The sequence below is a fragment of the Cucurbita pepo genome, unplaced genomic scaffold, assembly GCF_002806865.2.
Source record: "Cucurbita pepo subsp. pepo cultivar mu-cu-16 unplaced genomic scaffold, ASM280686v2 Cp4.1_scaffold000236, whole genome shotgun sequence".
In the NCBI taxonomy this organism is placed as follows: Eukaryota; Viridiplantae; Streptophyta; class Magnoliopsida; order Cucurbitales; family Cucurbitaceae; genus Cucurbita; species Cucurbita pepo.
The window spans coordinates 62,374-83,707 of record NW_019646490.1 but is presented as its reverse complement, the minus strand read 5'-3'; the positions used below and the strand labels follow the sequence as shown (position 1 = coordinate 83,707).

General features: G+C 37.4%; 1 long non-coding RNA gene and 6 other non-coding genes across 7 annotated transcripts; all 7 read left to right on the top strand.

The window, feature by feature from the left end:
• The first annotated feature begins 5,319 nt into the window (after positions 1-5,319).
• Positions 5,320-5,401, top strand: TRNAS-GCU. The gene has a single exon. It is a non-coding gene; the product is annotated as a tRNA-Ser (tRNA).
• Positions 5,402-6,827: 1,426 nt separating this feature from the next.
• TRNAS-GCU lies at positions 6,828-6,909 on the top strand. Its single transcript has one exon. It is a non-coding gene; the product is annotated as a tRNA-Ser (tRNA).
• A 653-nt stretch (positions 6,910-7,562) lies between these two features.
• TRNAS-GCU lies at positions 7,563-7,644 on the top strand. The gene has a single exon. It is a non-coding gene; the product is annotated as a tRNA-Ser (tRNA).
• A 658-nt stretch (positions 7,645-8,302) lies between these two features.
• Positions 8,303-8,384, top strand: TRNAS-GCU. Its single transcript has one exon. It is a non-coding gene; the product is annotated as a tRNA-Ser (tRNA).
• A 688-nt stretch (positions 8,385-9,072) lies between these two features.
• Positions 9,073-9,154, top strand: TRNAS-GCU. The gene has a single exon. It is a non-coding gene; the product is annotated as a tRNA-Ser (tRNA).
• A 770-nt stretch (positions 9,155-9,924) lies between these two features.
• TRNAS-GCU lies at positions 9,925-10,006 on the top strand. Its single transcript has one exon. It is a non-coding gene; the product is annotated as a tRNA-Ser (tRNA).
• A 10,524-nt stretch (positions 10,007-20,530) lies between these two features.
• On the top strand, positions 20,531-21,321 carry LOC111784571. Its single transcript, XR_002813561.1, has 5 exons — positions 20,531-20,621; positions 20,716-20,835; positions 20,901-21,023; positions 21,138-21,199; positions 21,289-21,321. It is a non-coding gene; the product is annotated as an uncharacterized LOC111784571 (long non-coding RNA).
• Positions 21,322-21,334: the final 13 nt, after the last annotated feature.

The following is a 21,334-nucleotide window of genomic DNA, read 5'->3' as shown; positions in this document are numbered from 1 at the left end:
TTTGAAATCCAACTGAACCTATGTGAGTCATTACCTCAATTTCAAGTTCAAACTTCTACCTCTACATTTTAGAATTACCCTTGTATTAGATTTCATGCTGACATTAGAGAATTTGCATGAGCTGAGTTTTGGAACGTTGGAATGTTTATATATGTTTGTTATATGTGACTAACAGTTTAATTGTTTCCTTATCTTCCATCTCTCATTGTTTCATTTTTTCTAATTTTGTTTGAAGTTATTTTTTTGATCCTTTTAATCCATTCTTACTTTTTTCTAAAAATGGCTACCGATCATGACCTAATTTTCTAAAACTCATAGAAAATTGTTATCATTTAATTTCTAACTCCAACCTANGCTACCGATCATGACCTAATTTTCTAAAACTCATAGAAAATTGTTATCATTTAATTTCTAACTCCAACCTAACTAACTGCAACTAAATTAATGTCATTGGATAAAAGAAAAGGAAAATGTAACATATGTCTAATGACCTCTCGAAATGAAATCTCTCTTCCTTTTTGTGGAATTAACTAACTGCAACAAACTTTTTTTTTTATTGTATTGTTAATTCTTTTCTTTTCCTTTCTTTTTTTTTTTTTTTTTTTTTNTGTTGCAAGTCAAGCACATTAATGAGTCGTACGCTTTCGGAGGGCCTTGTGGGCTAAAGGTATTGTGATTGGTGGGCCAAATGCGTGCGGTGGATTATGGCTGCTCAAGACATTAGACTAAGTGCACATGCAGTTTGGGTCATGGATGTTGAGGGTTTGTCATTAACCAATTTTCAAAGATTCAAAACTTAGGACTGTGATTGAAAAGATGAAAACAAAAACAAAAGCAAAAGCAAAAGCAAATAAAAACACTTTAAAAAGAAAGGGAAAAGAGGCGAGTATAAAAATATACTCAGTAAGCAATCTACTTGTAGGTTTTCATTGCTTCCTTAACATAGTAGGTATCCACGAGCTTTTCTCTTGGCTCTAGGAAGTCCGGGTATGGTCTCTTGTGCTATCAGAGTATCTGGGGTTCCTCGACGTTTCGAGCATGTTTCTTTTCTAAGTCTTACCCCATTGGAGTCTGTAAAGGTCCTAAAACCTTTCTATTTTTTTACCTTGATAGCTGCTATATGTAGTGAGTGACCGGTGACTTAGGTCGTGGCGCGACCTCATAAAATTATGATGAGATAATATGGTGATTTCTAGTTTGAACATGAACGAAGGGAGGTTGTTGGTGCATCCATCAGTACCATAGAGACACGTAAGCTTGGAGGATGTGATCCCCGTGTCCCGACCAGCTATTAGGCTATTCGACGTGGTCCCACCTTCCCTCTTAAGAATGGGTTTATAGCACAATGACCCTATTCATGAGATCACGGAATATTCCACAAAGTTGGAAACTCACACTACTGTTGGGTTTTATGTCCTAAAACTCATAGTTTGTAAANAAAGATAAATGTATGTCTTTGACTTGAAAATTTTTTGATTTCCTTTAGAATTTTGGATACCAATGATTATCATATCACTTTGGAAGGTGAGAATTTGAAAGTAGCTTGTCGTGCTTTTGTGGCGATTAGAGAGACTAGAAGAGGTACCATATACTACCTCAATGGAATAACGGTAATGAGACATATTGTTGTGGCAAGTTTTAAGGAATAAGATATGTTGAAACTGTTGTACATGTGACTCGAGCATGCTAGTGAGACAGTGCTTCAAACATTAGTGAACTAGGGTGTTCTTAAGGGTGCCAAGACTGGTAGGATTGACTTTTGTGAACACTTGTGTATTTAGTAAATAGAAAAAATGTGAAGTTTGGTACTATTATACCCTAACCCAAGGGTGTTTTGGGATTATATTCACACTAATGTATGGGGTCCCACAAAGAATATTTAGTTGGAAGAAAAGAGGTGGTTTGTCACCTTTAATGACGACTTTTCAAGGATTGTTCTTATGCACAAGAACGAGGTCTCTAGAACTTCATGGAGTGGGAAAAATGGTGGAGAATCGAATAGAGAATAAATTCGAAAAGCTGAGATAAAAAAATGATGAAGAATACACTTATGACCCATTCCTTAAGTTATGTCGAGATGAATGAGTCATTCGACACTTTATGGTCCCTGATGAACCACAAAAAATTGGAGATGTTAAGAGGATGAACCAGACATTCATAGAGAAAGTTTGGTGCTTGTTGTCTCAAGAAGTTTGATGCATATAGTTCACTTGGTGCATTGTTTACCTGTTACAGGAAAAGAAGCAAAAGCTTCGCTCGAGTATGGTCAGGTGCTTCTGTAAAAAAAGAAAAAAACTATGATAATTTGCATGTATTTGGTTGTCATATTTTTTATCATGTGACAGATACAAAGTTAAGAGCAAAAAAAAACCAATATTAAGAATGAAAAACAATAGTTACAGTGCCTAGAGACAAGGAAGATTGTCAATAGTCGGGATGTGACATTCAATGAGTCGAGAATATCTTCGAAGATGATTAAAAATAATGATGAGGCATCGAAACCTATAGAGAAGGTAGTGTTCTCTCTCAAAGTAGTTGTTCCTTATTAAGAATAATGACTCTGATACCATGTTAAGAATGAGAAGCTATGATACTATGATAAGAATAATGGCTCGATGCCATGTTATGAATGAGAAACTCTGATACCATATTAAGAATGAGAAACGAAAGTCCGAAAAACATAGGTGGGATCGAGCTTCTCATACTTAACACTCCTATTGAAGAACATACTAAGTAGGTAGTGGATAGTCTTGAAGACTTGGAGCACGAGGAACAAAGCCTCAAAAATGAAATAGTAGAGGAATCTTTGTCCATCACAAGGAATAAACCACGAAGAAAAATTCGAAAACCTGCAAAGTTTCATGTTACGATAGTATATGCTCTCTCTATAGTTGATGGAGTTTACAACGCATCAAAAAACTGCTATTCAAAGCTTAGATAGCTTACACTGACAAGAGGTTATCAATAAGGAGATGGAGTCCATGGAAATAAATCAAACTTGGGAGTTAGTACAACTTCACAAAAGTAAGGAAGACTCTTCTGACATTCATTATAAGACTCGACTTGTGGCTAAAGGCTATGTTCAGAAGGAAGAGATTAATTACTATGAGATTTTCTCGGGTAAGACTTCCATTCAAATTTTGTTGGCTTTGATTGCCCAATGTAATCTTGAGCTTGCACACCTCGATATAAAAGTAGTCTTTTTTTTTTGTTGTTGTTGTTGTTCNATGATGATCTAGATGAAAAAATATACATGGCACATATAAATGGTTTTTGTATAGCTCGATGACAACATTTGGTATGCAAATTGAAGAAATTTTTGTATGGGCACAATCTCCTTGCCCACAGTATAAAAAGTATGATCACAACAAGGTAGAGTATCAATATACTCATAGCCAATTTGATCACTGTGTGTATTTCCAGTGTCTTGATGATGGCTCGTTTATATATTTTGCTCTTGTACAATGATTACATGTTGAATGTGGAGATTGATAAGCTCAAATATAAGTTTTCTATAATATTTGAAATAAAAGATTTAGTTGAAGCAAAGATACTTGGAATGGTGATAGAGCGAGATCGACCCAGAGGTATAATTTCGTTGACTCAATCTCAATACGTGTGCAAGGTGGGCACATGGAGGATGTNGTAAAGATACTTGGAACGGTGATAGAGCGAGATCGACCCAGAGGTATAATTTCGTTGACTCAATCTCAATACGTGTGCAAGGTGGGCACATGGAGGATGTTTCTTATGCGAATGTTGTTGGTGGTTTGATGTATGTTATAGTGTGCACCCAACCTTATCTAAGCATGGTAAGCCGTTATAGATAGTGTGAGACATAAACTTGTAGAAACTTTGGTTATAGTGATTGTGGTTTGTAGGTTTAGGAAAATTTATTATCTGCAACTTACGTACATCTTTGTCTCTTTGTTTATTTTTATTTGTAGGTATGTGAGTGCGATCGATCTTACTTCCGCTACAACAAACTTTTCGTATGTTATTGTGTTTGTTTAATATTAATTTAAACTTAAATTCATTCGGAGTATTCTAAATTTAAAACTAAAAGACGAGTAGAATTTTATTAATTTAAACTTAGGTCACATGTTTTGAATCCATACTCCGTCAAATTTTATTATATTAAAAGATGAAATAATTATTTTACCCATTTTTTCCAAATTAAATTTTGTTTTTAATTAATAAAAATATCCATAACTTTTTTACTTTATTTCAAGAATAAAAGTTTTAATGATATCTTTTAATTTTTTAAAAACTTTCAAAACACTTCTAAACTTTAAATAGTTTCATGAGTACCTTTCAAACTTTTTAAACCATCTTCTATTAGGTTTTCGAGACTTTCCTTTGCTCTATAGGAAGTTCGGACTTATCCTTTACTGTGCTCTAAGCTATCGTATAGGTCTCGAAGTTCTAACTCATTCCTCATTAAACATCTACCTTTATTGTCCATAGTACCTCTTTGAGATTTGTTCCTAAAACAAAATGGTTGCTTCGGCCAAGTGGTTATGGCATGTGCCTGCTAATTACATGGAGGCGACGGAAAGTTTATTTTTTTTTATTAGCCAAACACAACAGCTAAAAGATATTGTCTGCTTTGGATATTGTCCTCCTTGTCCCGTTACCTCACGAGGTATTCACACACTTAATTATAAGGAATGCTTCGTTCCCCTCTGCGACTCATTTTGATTTGTCATGACATTGGATATTGTCCTCTTTGACCCGTTACCTTACAAGGTATTCACACCTTTAAATATAAGGAATGCTTCGTTCCCCCTCTACAACCCATGTTGCATCTGTCATGACCAAATTTTAGAGAAATGAAAAGATAAATTTTGCACACTTTAAAAGACATACAATACCTTTCTCACAAATTTGAAGTTATTTACAAACAGAAAAAATGGCATGGGATACAAAAGAATTCAAAATCAACCCAAGAAATTATACAACTAATTGATGTCCTAGGTCAAATACAACTAATATACNCAGTAACTGATCAAGGAAAGGAGAAAGGTGTAAGTATAAAAATCTACTTAGTAACCAACCTACTTGTAGGCTGCCGTCGCTTCATTCTTCTACTAGGCTTCCGCGACTTTCCTTTGGTCAATAAGAAGTTCGGGCATACCCTTTACTGTGCTCTAACAATTGTGTAGGTCTCGAAGTTCTAACTGATTCCTCATTAAACATCTACCTTTGTTCCCAGTAGTGCCTCTTTGAGATTCNCTCGAAGTTCTAACTGATTCCTCATTAAACATCTACCTTTGTTCCCAGTAGTGCCTCTTTGAGATTCGTTCCTAACACAAAAAAGTCGCTTTGGCCGAGTGGTTAAGGCATGTGCCTGCTAAGTACATGGGGTTTCCCCGCGAGAGTTCGAATCTTTCAGGCGACGTTAAGGTTCATATTTTTTTGTACTAGCCAAAGGCCACCGCTAAAAGATATTGTCCTTGTTGGCCCGTTACCTCACGATGTATTCACGCCCTTATTATAAGAGATGCTTTGTTACCCTCTCAAACCCATGTTGGATCTGTTAAGACCCAATTGTAATTTTTGTTGGATCTGTCAAGACCCAATTGTAATTTTAGAGGTTTCGAGATATCGAACTGCGAAAAGATAGATAAATTTGGAAACATTAAAAGACATACAACACCTTTGTCATAAATTTCAAGTTCTTTACAAACTGAAAAAGGGCATGGGATACAAAAGAATTCAAAATAAACACAAAAAATTATACAACTAATTTATGTCCTAGGTCAAATACAACTAACATACACACTCGGTCGACACCCCTCTGTGATAGTAGATCTCCCGAACATCTCCCCACCTTGACCAGTAACTGAACAAGGAAAGGAGAAAGGTGTAAGTATAAAAATCTACTTAGTAACCAACCTACTTGTAGGATGCCGTCGCTTCATTCTTCTACTAGGTTTCCGCGACTTTCCTTAGGTCTATAAGAAGTTCCGGCTTACCCTTTATTGTGCTATAACAATTGTGGAGGTCTCGAAGTTCTTACGGATTCCTCATTAAACATCTACCTTTGTTGTCCGTAGTGCCTCTTCGAGATTTGTTCGTAAAACACAAAAGTCGCTTTGGCCGAGTGGTTAAGACGTGTGCCTGCTAAGTACATGGGGTTTACCCGCAAGAGTTTGAATCTCTCAGGCAACGTAAAGTTCATATTCTTTTGTACTAGCCAAAGGCCACCGCTAAAATATATTGTCCTCATTGGCCCGTTACCGCACAAGGCATTCACGACCTTATTATAAGAAATGCTTCGTTACCCTCTCCAACCCATGTTGGATCTGTCATGACCCAATTTTAATTTTAGAGGTTTCGAGATATCGAACTACGACAGTAAAATTTGCACACTTTAAAAGACATACAACACCTTTGTCATAAATTTCAAGTTCTTTACAAACGGAAAAAGGGCATGGGATACAAAAGAATTCAAAATCAACCCAAAAAATTATACAACTAATTGATGTCCTAGGTCGAATACAACTAACATACACACCAGGTCGATACCCCTCTGTGATAGTAGTGCTCCCGAACATCTCCCCACCTTGACCAGTAACTAAACAAGGAAAGGAGAAAGGTGTAAGTATAAAAATCTACTTAGTAACCAACCTACTTGTAGGCTGTCATCGCTTCATTCTTCTACAAGGCTTCCGCGACTTTCCTTTGGTCTATAAGAAGTTCGGGCTTACCCTTTACTATGCTCTAACAATTGTGGAGGTCTCGAAGTTCTTACTTATTCCTCATTAAACATCTACCTTTGTTGTCCGTAGTGCCTCTTCGAGATTTCTTTGTAAAACAAAAAAGTTGCTTTGGCCGAGTGGTTAAGGCGTGTGCCTGCTAAGTACATGGGGTTTCCCCGCGAGAGTTCGAATCTCTCAGGCAACGTAAAGTTCATATTTTTTTGTACTAGCCAAAGGCCACCGCTAAAATATATTGTCCTCGTTGGCCCGTTACCTCACAAGGCATTCACGACCTTATTATAAGAAATGCTTCGTTACCCTCTCCAACCCATGTTGGATCTGTCATGACCCAATTTTAATTTTAGAGGTTTCGAGATATCGAACTACGACAGTAAAATTTGCACACTTTAAAAGACATACAACACCTTTGTCATAAATTTCAAGTTCTTTACAAACGGAAAAAGGGCATGGGATACAAAAGAATTCAAAATCAACCCAAAAAATTATACAACTAATTGATGTCCTAGGTCGAATACAAATAACATACACACCAGGTCGATACCCCTCTGTGATAGTAGTGCTCCCGAACATCTCCCCACCTTGACCAGTAACTAAACAAGGAAAGGAGAAAGGTGTAAGTATAAAAATCTACTTAGTAACCAACCTACTTGTAGGCTGTCATCGCTTCATTCTTCTACAAGGCTTCCGCGACTTTCCTTTGGTCTATAAGAAGTTCGGGCTTACCCTTTACTATGCTCTAACAATTGTGGAGGTCTCGAAGTTCTTACTGATTCCTCATTAAACATCTACCTTTGTTGTCCGTAGTGCCTCTTCGAGATTTCTTTGTAAAACAAAAAAGTTGCTTTGGCCGAGTGGTTAAGGCGTGTGCCTGCTAAGTACATGGGGTTTCCCTGTGAGAGTTCGAATCTCTCAGGCAACGTAAATTTCATATTTTTTTGTACTAGCCAAAGGCCACCGCTAAAAGATATTGTCCTCGTTGGCCCGTTACCTCACGAGGTATTCACGCCCTTATTATAAGAGATGCTTTGTTACCCTCTCAAACCCATGTTGGATCTGTCAAGACCCAATTGTAATTTTAGAGGTTTCGAGATATCGAACTGCGAAAAGATAGATAAATTTGGAAACTTTAAAAGATATACAACACCTTTGTCATAAATTTCAAGTTCTTTACAAACTGAAAAAGGGCATGGGATACAAAAGAATTCAAAACAAACCCAAAAAATTATACAACTAATTGATGTCCTAGGTCGAATACAACTAACATACACACCGTGTCGACACCCCTCTGTGATAGTAGAGATCCCGAACATCTCCCCACCTTGACCAGTAACTGAACAAGGAAAGGAGAAAGGTGTAAGTATAAAAATCTACTTAGTAACCAACCTACTTGTAGGCTGTCGTCGCTTCATTCTTCTACTAGGTTTCCGCGACTTTCCTTTGGTCTATAAGAAGTTCGGGCATACCCTTTACTGTGCTCTAACAATTGTTTAGGTCTCGAAGTTCTAACTGATTCCTCATTAAACATCTACCTTTGTTGCCCGTAGTGCCTCTTCGAGATTTGTTCCTAAAACAAAAAAGTCGCTTTGGCCGAGTGGTTAAGGCGTGTGCCTGCTAAGTACATGGGGTTTCCCCGCGAGAGTTCGAATCTCTCAGGCGACGTAAAGTTCATATTTTTTTTTGTACTAGCCAAAGGCCACCGCTAAAAGACATTGTCCTCGTTGGCCCGTTACCTCACCAGGTATTCAGGCCCTTATTATAAGAAATGCTTCGTTCCCCTCTCCAACCCATGTTGGATGTGTCATGACCCAATTTTAATTTTTAGAGGTTTCGAGATATCGAACTGCGACAAAAAGATAAATTTTGCACACTTTAAAAGACATACAACACCTTCGTCATAAATTTCAAGTTCTTTACAAACGGAAAAAGGGCATGGGATACAAAAAGAATTCAAAATCAACCTAAAAAATTAAACGACTAATTGATGTCCCAGGTCGAATACATCTAACATACACACCGTGTCGACACCGTTTTGTGATAGTAGAGCTCCAGAGCATCACCCCACCTTGACCAGTAACTGAACAAGGAAAGGAGAAAGGTGTAAGTATAAAAATCTGCTTAGTAACCAACCTACTTGTAGGCTGCCATCGCTTCATTCTTCTACTGGGTTTCCACGACTTTCCTTTGGTCTATAAGAAGTTCGGGCTTACCTTTTACTGTGCTCGTTCGAGCTTACCTTTTACTGTGCTCTAACAATTGTGTAGGTCTCGAAGTTCTAACTGATTCCTCATTAAACATCTACCTTTGTTGTCCGTAGTGCCTTTTCGAGATTTGTTCCTAAAACAAAAAAGTCGCTTTGGCCGAGTGGTTAAGGCGTGTGCCTGCTAAGTACATGGGGTTTCCCCGCGAGAGTTCGAATCTCTCAGGCGACGTAAAGTTCACATTTTTTTCTGTACTGGCCAAAGGCCACCGCTAAAAGATTGTCCTCGTTGGCCCGTTACCTCACGAGATATTCAGGCCCTTATAAGATTGTCCTCGTTGGCCCGTTACCTCACGAGATATTCAGGCCCTTATTATAAGGAATGGTTNATGCTTCGTTCCCTTCTCCAACATGTTGGATGTGTCATGACTCAATTTTTATAAGGAATGCTTCGTTCCCTTCTCCAACATGTTGGATGTGTCATGACCCAATTTTAATTTTAGAGGTTTCGAGATATCGAACTGCGACAAAAAGATAAATTTTGCACACTTTAAAAGACATACAACACCTTCGTCATAAATTTCAAGTTCTTTACAAACGGAAAAAGGGCATGGGATACAAAAAGAATTCAAAATCAACCTAAAAAATTAAACGACTAATTGATGTCCCAGGTCGAATACATCTAACATACACACCGTGTCGACACCGTTTTGTGATAGTAGAGCTCCAGAGCATCACCCCACCTTGACCAGTAACTGAACAAGGAAAGGAGAAAGGTGTAAGTATAAAAATCTACTTAGTAACCAACCTACTTGTAGGCTGCCGTCGCTTCATTCTTCTACTGGGTTTCCACGACTTTCCTTTGGTCTATAAGAAGTTCGGGCTTACCCTTTACTGTGCTCTAACAATTGTGTAGGTCTCGAAGTTCTAACTGATTCCTCATTAAACATCTACCTTTGTTGTCCGTAGTGCCTCTTCGAGATTTGTTCCTAAAATAAAAAAGTCGCTTTGGCCGAGTGGTTAAGGCGTGTGCCTGCTAAGTACATGGGGTTTCCCCGCGAGAGTTCGAATCTCTCAGGCGACGTAAAGTTCATATATTTTTTTGTACTAGCCAAAGGCCACCGCTAAAAGACATTGTCCTCGTTGGCCCGTTACCTCACCAGGTATTCAGGCCCTTATTATAAGGAATGCTTCGTTCCCCTCTCCAACCCATGTTGGATGTGTCATGACCCAATTTTAATTTTAGAGGTTTCGAGATATCGAACTGCGACAAAAAGATAAATTTTGCACACTTTAAAAGACATACAACACCTTCGTCATAAATTTAAAGTTCTTCACAAATGGAAAAAGAGCATGGGATACAAAAAGAATTCAAAATCAACCTAAAAAGTTAAACGACTAATTGATGTCCCAGGTCGAATACATCTAACATACACACCGTGTCGACACCGTTTTGTGATAGTAGAGCTCCAGAGCATCACCCAACCTTGACCGGTAACTGAACAAGGAAAGGAGAAAGGTGTAAGTATAAAAATCTACTTAGTAACCAACCTACTTGTAGGCTGCCGTCGTTTCCTTCTTCTACTGGGTTTCTACGAGTTTCCTTTGGTCTATAAGGAGAAGAAACTACTTGATTTTTACTCTTTCATGGAAAAGTGGCTTTGCTACTCTTCTCTCTCATTTTCTTGTTTGTTCTTTTAAAGAAGAAAATATTTTTGATGAAAGAGAATTTTACTTTAGGAGTGTACAATTAGGAGTGTACAATTATTGCTGGTTCATTATTCATTCATTTTCCTTAAATAAAATAAAATAAAAAGTTTCACATGAGGCTGGAACTATTTTGAGTTAACCCTAAGCAAATCAGCACACATGAATGAATTAAATTCAATCTACAATTTTCTTCTTTAATTATGGGCGCAATACTCTCTAAATTAATATACTTAAATTTCAGAACTTAACTCCTAATATTTTTCGTGGATCTGAAGGAAATTCGAGAATAAAAATTCAAGAACTTACCTTCGGATCTTCCTCCTTTCTTGATGGTTTTGTGTGGGTTCAAGGTACTTCTCTTTGAGATGTTGTGAAGAAGAAAGCTCAATCGGAATCGGGCTCCTCATAGCCGAAACGACTCTACTTTCTCTTCTTTTCTTTTCTGTTTTTTCTTTTCTTTATCTTTCACTAACCTCATTTTTTATGTGCCTTTTATTAACATGCAATTTATCAACTAGAAATTTAAAACGAGAAAAGTAGAATGACCTAGACGTAAATGCCACAAATCGGCTGATTGAGATACCTTGATGACGATAAGATTTGATTGAAGATGAAGAAATATGATAGAGACTTCCAAATTGTTTACCTGAGCCAATCATCTTCACTGTAACCAAGTCCTGCATAACACAAGAATCAAGATAGAAGGTGACACAACATTTTAAGTCATTGGTAAGTTTGCTGATGGACAACATGTTTAAATTGAATGAAGTCACCCATAAAATATTGTTTAATTTAAGGCCAGGATTAAAGAAAACATTGACAGTAAGTGACACACGTGTTCTCCCTCATTAGGCAAGTTTATTGTAGAAATGATTGCAGTATTTGGTTCATTCATAACAGAAGCTTTATATATTATATGATTCGCAGCTCCACTATCAAGAATCCATGAATTAGAACTAGCAGAGTTAATAGATAATGTAGATACTGGGAATAATCCATGAATTAGATCTGTCACGACCCAATTTTTAAGGTTTCGAGAAATCAAACCGTGATGAAAAGATGGATTTTGAAAAGACATACAACACTTGTCCGAAATTCTAAGTTATTTACAAATAGAAAAGGGCATGGGATACAAAGGAATTCAAAATCAACCCCAAAAAAGAATAGAACTAATTGATGTCCCACATCGAATACAACTAACAGACATTTTGGGCTGACACCCTGTGTGTAGTCCCTAATGTATTTTCAAGACATATCCATAAAACCAAAAAGTCACTTTGATTGNTTTTTTTTTTTTTTTTTTTTTTTTTTTTTTTTTTTTTTTTTTTTTTTTTTTTTTTTTTTTTTTGTAACAACCAAAGACCACCGCGGCAGAGATTGTTCAATCTATAAATGTCTGAAGGTGGATTTGTTGTTGATCATATAAACGAATTCAATATGATTGTAAGTCAAGAGTTTAGTGGAAATTAATTTTGAAGATGAAATTAAGGCACTGATTTTGATGAGTACAAATGGGCTCAGCACCCTATGACAACAACGAAGCTAGTCATCAAGAGCCTCTAACTCTTCGATTTCAGCAACTTTAGGTTCTACATCGAGAGTCGCATTCATAAGTGTTTGCTCTTTAATCCCTAAGTAGATCACCACGAGAGTCACAACTGGTTTCCCCTTCTTCATTTAACTTCCCGGATTTGTTTCTAGCTATTTTTGTTTGGTACTTTTAAAAGGTTTGTCTAGTTTGTATTGTACAACCTTAACACCTCTTTTTACAGTGAAAACCTGGCGAAGATGTTCTGTTTTTTGCTTCGTCTTTGTGTTTAATCTTCTACTACTACTAAGATATTTAAGTCGTATAGACATTGGAGATTCCCTAATCCTCAGCGTGGACAGTCTAACTGAATCCAGAATTTTGGATTCAGGTGCATCTTTTCATTCATCACCAAATAAAGAGCTATTTCCAAATTTCAAGTCTTAAAATTTCGAGAAGGTATATCTTGCCAACAACCAAGATTTGGAGATTGAAAGAAAAGGGGACGTCTTCATAAAAGCTCTGGCAGGAAATCACTGGACATTAAAGGATGTCAGATACATTCTTAGTCTCAATAAGAACCTGATCTCTATTGGTTAGTTGGACAACACAGGTTATGCAACAGAGTTTGGGAAGAGTTCGTGGAAGATTGTGAAGGGTGTTATGGTGGTTGCGGGTGGCACAAAATCTGGAACCTTATACACCACTGCAGGGTGTATGAACATGGTTATTGTTGCTGAGAGTGCTTCAAACTCAAGTCTATGACACAATAAACTTGGACATATGAATGTCAAAGGAATAAAGATGTTGGCTGCGAAAGAAGTTTTGGAAGGTCTGAAATCGTCCTTGTGAGAACTGCATTATGAGCAAACAGAAATGAGATAGTTTCACAAAGACTACAAGAGAATTNTTTGCGGACCATCTCCAGTTTTATCACTTGGTGCATCAAAGTTTTATGTCACATTCATCGATGATTTCAATAGGAAGGTGTGGATTTGTTTCTTGAAACGCAAGTCAGATGTGTTTGCCACCTTCAAGAAGTGAAGTGGAAAGTTGAAGTTGAAAATCAGATCGGCTTGAAGATCAAATGCCTGAGGTCTAGCAATGGAGTTGAGTACGACAAGTTAGAATTCAGATTATGTTGTGCAGCTGAGGAAATTCGATTAATGAAGACAATTCCCGGTAAACCAAGACAAAATGATGTTGTTGAAAGAATGAACAGAACATTGAATGAGTGGGCAAAGAGTATGAGGATTCATTATGGATTTCCAAAGATATCCTGAGCAAATGTTCATGTTCATTATTGATTTCCAAAGACATTATGGATTTTCAATAGAGGGTCGTTAATACCCTTTGAGTTCAAGTTGCCAGAAGAAGTATGGACAGGAAAAGAACTCAAGTACTCTCACTTGAGAACTTTTTGTTGTACTGCGTATGTTCATGTTGATCTAGAGAAGAGTGACAAGCTTGACGCTCAGCCTGTGAAATGTTATTTTGGGATGACAAGAACCAAAAAGTCCTGTGATACTGTGACGTGACTTTTGATGAAAATGTCATATACAAGGACAAAGAGAAGAAATGTTTCAAGACAACAAAGAGATTAAGGTTGAGTTGCTGAAAAGATTCACCTAGTGATGTTGTAGCAAATACTCAAGAAACTCCTGAGTCTGTTGCTGAGGAACCAAAGGCGGAGCAAGTGACACCTGAGCAGGTGTTGAAAATATCATCTAGAGCTATCAAAGTACTAGATAGGTATGTCCCTTCATTACACTATATGTTGCTGACTGATGAAGGGGAATCAGAGCCCTTTGATGAGGCCCTACAGTTGGAGGATACAACCAAATGGGAGCAAGCCATGGATGATAGGATGTCTAAGCTTCAGAAATGCATTGGTCTCCATCTATTGAGGCTGAGTACGTGACAATAGCTGAACGTGAAAAGGAGATGATATGGATGACAGACTATCTAGAAGAATTGGACAAGAAGCAGCACGAGAAGATTCTTTATACAGATAGTTAGTGTGTCATACAGTTGGTGAAGAACCCGATCTATCATTCAAAGACAAAACACAGAAGGCGATACCATTTCACTCGCAGGTTAGTGGAAGATGGTGATGTGTTTGGTAGAGATAAAGGGTGCAAAGAATCCAGCAAACATGTTGACAAAATGTGTTGATGTTGGAACGGTTGGGCAAAGCCTCAATTTGTATGGTGCAAGGAAGATTTAAAATGAAATTCTTGGTTGGTTGGATGAGTATACAGATGAGAGATTATTAGAATATGAGGCCTAATGCTTATTTCTAGTAATAGATCTGGTAGAGATATATAAAATAGATATTTCGTAAAGATTTGGTACAGATATATATGGTACATATTTCGTAAAGATTTGGTAAAAATATATTTGGTCGATTATATTTTGTAGGTAGTTAAATCTGTTAAAGCTATATTTAGTAAGCTGAAACCATGTATATATATATCTTATTTCTTTGTGTTCATCTTGATCGAGTGTGTGCATCGTTGTGCGATCCTAACAACTCATATCAGAGCTAGGCAAAATTTACCACGATCTGTGAAGATGGAAAGTTCAAAGATTGCAGTTGAGAAGTTCGATGGATCCGATTTCGATTTCTGGAAAATGCAGATTGAAGTTATCTGTACTAGTAAGATCTTCACGAATCCCTGTTGGGGGTGAAGCCGAATACCATGACCACGGAGCAGTAGAAGCTCAAGGATCGTCATGCCTTAGGGTTGATCTTGTTGACGCTATCCACAAACACGATTTTCAACATCATCAAGGAGAAGACAACGTTCAGATCTATTGAAGGCGCTATCGAATATGTACGAGAAACCGTAGACTATGAATAAGGTGTATTTGAGGGAAGAGAGACTGTGGACCGTACATAGGGCAGACTCATATTTAAATTCCTAGTCTTAGGTTAGAATAAGTTGTCAAAGGTAGATGATTAATGAGGAATCAATTAGAACTTCGGGATCTACACGGTAGCTTATTGCGCAGTAAAGGGTAAGACCAAACTTCCTATAGACCAAAGGAAAGTCGTGGAAACCTAGTAGAAGAAGGAAGCGATGAGGGCCTACAAGTAGGTTGGTTACTAAGTATATTTTTATACTTACATCTTTCTCCTTTTCTAGTTCAGGTACTGGTCAAGGTGGGGAGATGCTCGGGAGCTCTACTATCACAGAGGGGTGTCGACCCAAAGTGTATGTTAGTTGTATTCGACGTGGGACATCTATTAGTTGTATAAATTTTTGGGTTGATTTTGAATTCTTTTGTATCCCAAGCCCTTTTTCCCGTTTGTAAATAACTTGAAATTTATGACACAGGTGTTGCCTGTCTTTTGAAGTGTGAAAAAGTTATCTTTTCATTGCAGTTCGGATCCCAGATCCAACATCGGTTTGAGAGGGGAACGAAATATTCCATATATAAGGGTGTGAATAACTCTACGAGACCAGTATGAAAAATTTGTCTTTTCATTGCAGTTTGGATCCCAGATCCAACATCAGTTTGAGAGGGGAACGAAGCATCCCATATATAAGGGTGTGAATACCTCTACGAGACCGTGAGGTAACAGGCCAAAGTGGACAATATCTTTTAGCGGTGGGCTTTGGCTAGTACAAAAAAATGAACTTTTTCATCACCTGAGAGATTCGAACTCTCACGGGGAAACCTCATGTACTTAGCGATCACACACCTAAAACACTCAGCCAAAGCAACTTTTTTTTTAGGTAACGAATCTCGAAGAGGCACTAGGGATAACAAAGGTAGATAATTAATGAGGAATCAATTAGAACTTTAGGACCTACACGGTAGCTTAGAGCGCAGTAAAGGGTAACCCCGAACTTCCTATAGACCAAAGGAAAGTCGTGGAAACCTAGTAGAAGAAGGAAGCAATGAGGGCCTACAAGTAGGTTGGTTACTAGGTATATTTTTAAACTTACACCTTTCTCCTTTTTTAGTTCAGGTACTGGTCAAGGTGGGGAGATGCTCAGCAGCTCTTCTAACACAGAGGGTTGTCGACCCGGAGTGTATGTTAGTTGTATTCGACCTGGGACATCTATTGGTTGTATAATTTTTTGGGTTGATTGTATTCGACCTGGGACATCTATTAGTTGTATAATTTTTTGGGTTGATTTTGAATTCTTTTGTATCACTCATCTATTGGTTGTATAATTATTGGGTTGATTTTGAATACTTTTGTATCTCAAGCCTATTTTCCTTTTGTAAATAACTTGAAATTTCTGACAAAGGTGTTATGTCTTTTAAGTGTGAAAATTTTATCTTTTCATCACAGTTCGGTCTCAGATTAAAGAAACGAAGCATTCCACATATAAGGGTGTGAATACCTCTATGAGACTGTGGGGTAACGGGCCCCAAAGTTGACAATATCTTTTAGCGGTGGCCTTTGGCTAGTACAAAAAATTGAACTTTTCGTCACCTGAGAGATTCGAAATCTCGCAGGGAAACCCCATGTACTTCGCTAGCACACATCTTAAACACTCGGCCAGAGCAACTTTTTTTCTAAGGAATGAATCTCGAATAGGCACTAGGGATAACAAAGGTAGATGATTAATGAGGAATCAATTAGAACTTCAGAACCTATACGGTAGCTTAGAACGCAGTAAAGGGTAGCTCGAACTTCCTATAGACCAAAGAAAAGTTGTGGAAACCTAGTAGAAGAAGGAAGCAATGAGGGCCTAAAAGTAGGATGGTTACTAAGTATTTTATACTTACCCCTTTCAAATTTTTTAGTTCAGGTACTCGTCAAGGTGGGGAGATATTGGGGAGATCTACTATCACAAAGGGGTGTCGGCCCGGAGTGTATGTTAGTTGTATTCGACCTAGGACATCTATTAGTTGTATAATTTTTTGGGTTGATTTTGAATTTTTTTGTATCCGAAACCCTTTTTCCCGTTTGTAAATAACTCGAAATTTCTGACATAGGTGTTCTATGTCGTTTAAAGTGTAAAAAAATTTATCTTTTCATCGTAGTTCGATCCCAAATCAAAGATCGATTTGAGAGGGGAACGAAACATTCGATATATAAGGGTGTGAATACCACTACGAGATCGTGAGGTAACGGGCCAAAGCTAACATTATCTTTTGGCGGTGGCCTGTGGCTAGTACAAAAAAAGGAACTTTTCGTCGCCTGAGAAATTCGAACTCTCACGGGGAAATCCCATGTACTTAACAAGCACACACGTAAACCACTCCGCCATAGCAACTTTTTTTTGTAAGGAATCAATCTTGAAGAGACACTAGGGACAACAAAGGTAAATGATTAATGAGGAATAAATTAGAAATTCGGGACCTACATGGTAGCTTAGGGCGCAATAAAGGGTAAGCTCGAACTTCCTATAGACCAAAGGAAAGTCGTGGAAATCTAGTAGAAGAAGGAAGCGATGAGATCCTACAAGTAGGTTGGTTACTAAGTATATTTTTATACTTCCACCTTTCTCCTCTTTTAGTTCAAGTACTGGTCAAGGTGTCGACCTGGAGTGTATTTTAGTTTTATTCGACATGGGACATCTATTGGTTGTATAATTTGTTTGGTTGATTTTGAATTCTTTTGTATCCCAAGCCCTTTTTCGTGTTTGTAAATAACTTGAAATTTCGAAAAAAGGTGTTATATATCTTTTAAAGTGTGAAAATTTTATCTTTTCATTGTAGTTGGATCCTAGATCCAACATCGGTTTGAGAGGGGAACGAAGCATTCCAAATATATGAAGGTGTGAATACCTCTATGAGGCCTCCAACATAGGTTTGAGAGGGGAACGAAGCATTCCAAATATGTAAAGGTGTGAATACCTCTATGAGACCGTGAGGTAACGAGCCCCAAATTGGAAAATATCTTTTAGCGGTGGCCTTTAGCTAGTACAAAAAATAGAACGTTATGTCGCCTGAGAATTTTGAACTCTCAGAGGGAATCCATATGTACTTAGCAGGCACATGCCTTAACCACTCGACCAAAGTGACTTTTTTTTAAGGAATGAATATCAAAGAGGCACTACGGACAACAAAGGTAGATAATTAATGAGAAATCAATTAGAACTTCAGGACCTACACAGTAGCTTAGAGTGCAGTAAAGGGTAATCCCAAACTTCCTATAGACCAAAGAAAAGTTGTGGAGACCTAGTAGAAGAAGGAAGCGATGAGGGCCTACAAGTAGGATGGTTACCAAGTATATTTTTATATTTACACCTTAAAAAATTTTTTAGTTCAGGTACTTGTCAAGGTGGGGAGATGCTGGGGAGCTCTACAATCACAAAGGGGTGTCGACCCAGAGTGTATGTTAGTTGTATTCGACCTAGGACATATATTAGTTGTATAATTTTTTGGGTTGATTTTTGAATTCTTTTGTATCCCAAGCCCTTTTTCCCATTTGTAAATAACTTGAAATTTCTAACACAGGTGTTTTATGTCTTTTTAAGTGTAAAAAATTTATCTTTTCATCGCAGTTTGATCCCAGATCCAACATCGGTTTGAGAGGGGAACGAAGTATCCCATTGATAAGGGTGTGAACACCTCTACGAGACCGTGAGGTAACGGGCCAAAGTGGACATTATCTTTTAGGGGTGGCCTGTTCCTAGTAAAAAAAAAATTACAAAAAAATGAACTTTTCATGGCCTAAGAGATTCAAACTCTCACGAAAAATCTCATTTACTTAGCAAGCACATGCATTAACCACTCAACCAAAGCAACCTTTTTGTTTTGTAAGGAATGAATCTTGAAGAGACACTAGGGACAACAAAGGTAAATGATTAATGAGGAATAAATTAGAAATTTGGGACCTACATGGTAGCTTAGAGTGCAATAAGGGGTAAGCCCGAACTTTCTATAGACCAAAGGAAAGTCGTGGAAACCTAGTAGAAGAAGGAAGCGATGAGGGCCTACTTACACGCATAGACCAAAGGAAAGTCGTGGAAACCTAGTAGAAGAAGGAAGCGATGAGGGCCTACTTACACATATAGACAAAAGGAAAGTCGTGAAAACCTAGTAGAAGAAGGAAGCGATGAGGGCCTACTTACACGCATAGACCAAAGGAAAGTCGTGGAAACCTAGTAGAAGAAGGAAGCGGTGGAAACCTAGTAGATGCTTGGGATAATTTTTTGAGTTGATTATGAATTCTTTTGTATCCCAAGCCCTTTTTAGTACAAAAAATTGAACTTTTCATTGCTCAAGAAATTAGAACTCTCACGGGGAGACCCCCTGTACTAAGCTAGCAAACACCTTAACCACTCAACCAAAGAAACTTTTTTTATTTTAGGAACGAACCTCAAAGAGACACTAGGGACAACAAAGGTAGATGATTAATGAGGAATCAATTAGAACTTCTAGACCTAAACGGTAGCTTAGAGCGCAATAAAGACTAAGCCCGAACTTCCAAGATAACAAAAGGAAAGTCGTGGAAACCTAGTAAAAGAAGGAAGCGATGACGGCTTACAAGTAGGATGGTTACTAAGTATATTTTTATACTTACACCTTTCTTCTATTCTAGTTCAGGTACTGGTCAAGGTGGGGAGATGCTCGAGAGCTCTACTATCATAGAGGGGTGTCGAATCGGAGTGTATGTTAGTTGAATTCGACGTGGGACATCAATAAGTTGTATAATTTTTTGGGTTGATTTTGTTTCCGGTTTGTAAATAACTTGAAATTTCTGACATAGGTGTTGTATGTCTTTTAAAGTGTTAAAATTTATCTTTTCCAATATATTTTAACGATGACCTTTGGCTAGTACAAAAAAAATGAACTTTTCGTCGCCGAAGAGATTCAAACTCTCGCGGGAAAATCCTATGTACTTAGTAGGCACACGCCTTAACCACTTGACCAAAGTGACTTTTTTGTTTTTTGGAACGAATCTTGAAGAGACACTAGGGACAACAAAGGTAAATGATTAATGCGGAATCAATTAGAACTTCAGGACCTACAAGGTAGCCTAGAGCGCAGTAAAGGGTAAGCCCGAACTTCCTATAGATCAAAGGAAAGTGGTGGAAACCTAGTTGAAGAAGCAAGCGATGAGGGCCTACATGTAGGGTTGTTACTAAGTATATTTTTATACTTACACCTTTCTTCTTTTCTAGTTCATGTACTGGTCAAGGTGGGGAGATGCACGGAAGCTCTACTATCACATAAGGTTGTCGACCCAGAGTGTATATTAGGTGTATTCGACCTGGGACATCAATTAGTTGTATAATTTTTTTGGTTGATTTTGTATTCTTTTCTATCCCAAGCCCTTTTTTCCGTTTGTAAATATCTTGGAATTTCTCACACAGGTGTTATATGTCTTTTAAAGTGTGCAAAATGTTTTTCTTTATCCATGGGCAATGAGTTTTNAGCCCTTTTTTCCGTTTGTTGGGTTGATGATCCTCATGGGGAAGCTTATAAGAAACATGTTGCTAGAATCAAAGATTACTTATGGATTGGTGAAGATGGAATGAAGATGCAAGTATGTTTTACCCATCATTAAATATTTGACTAATTTATAAATAAATAAATATTATCTTTTGATTTTGTCATACATACAAACATGAGCAGAGCAGAGTTATGGTAGTCAATCATGGGATGTTGCTTTTTCCATTCAAACTGTTCTTGCAACAAATCTTCACCACGAATTTTCAGAGACACTTAAAAAAGGACATGACTTCATTAAACAATCACAGGTACTAAAATTATTTAATTTGAATAAATATTTGTTTATATTATTTTAATTTATATTCATATAAAGGTCAGAGAGAATCCTTCAAGTGATTTTCGAAATATGTATCGTTACATATCAAAAGGAAGTTGGACATTCTCTGATCGAGATCATGGATGGCAAATTTCTGACTGTACTGCAGAAAACTTACTGGTATTTTATTTTATCCATAATAATATTAAATTTTAAATTAATTTACTGATCTCTTGTATATATAAATGACGTGTCAGTGTTGTTTAATATTTTCGACCATGTCTTCCAACATAGTAGGAGATCCAATGGAACCACAATGGTTTTATGAAGCTGTGAATATCATATTATCCCTTCAAGTAAGGATTTTAATTTGAATTTGCCTTACAATTATTTTTTTCTTGTGAACTTAATGATGAATTGGTGAATTTTGTTGTGAAATAAATAGGCAAAAAATGGTGGAGTCTCAGCTTGGGAGCCTACCGGAGGTGTAC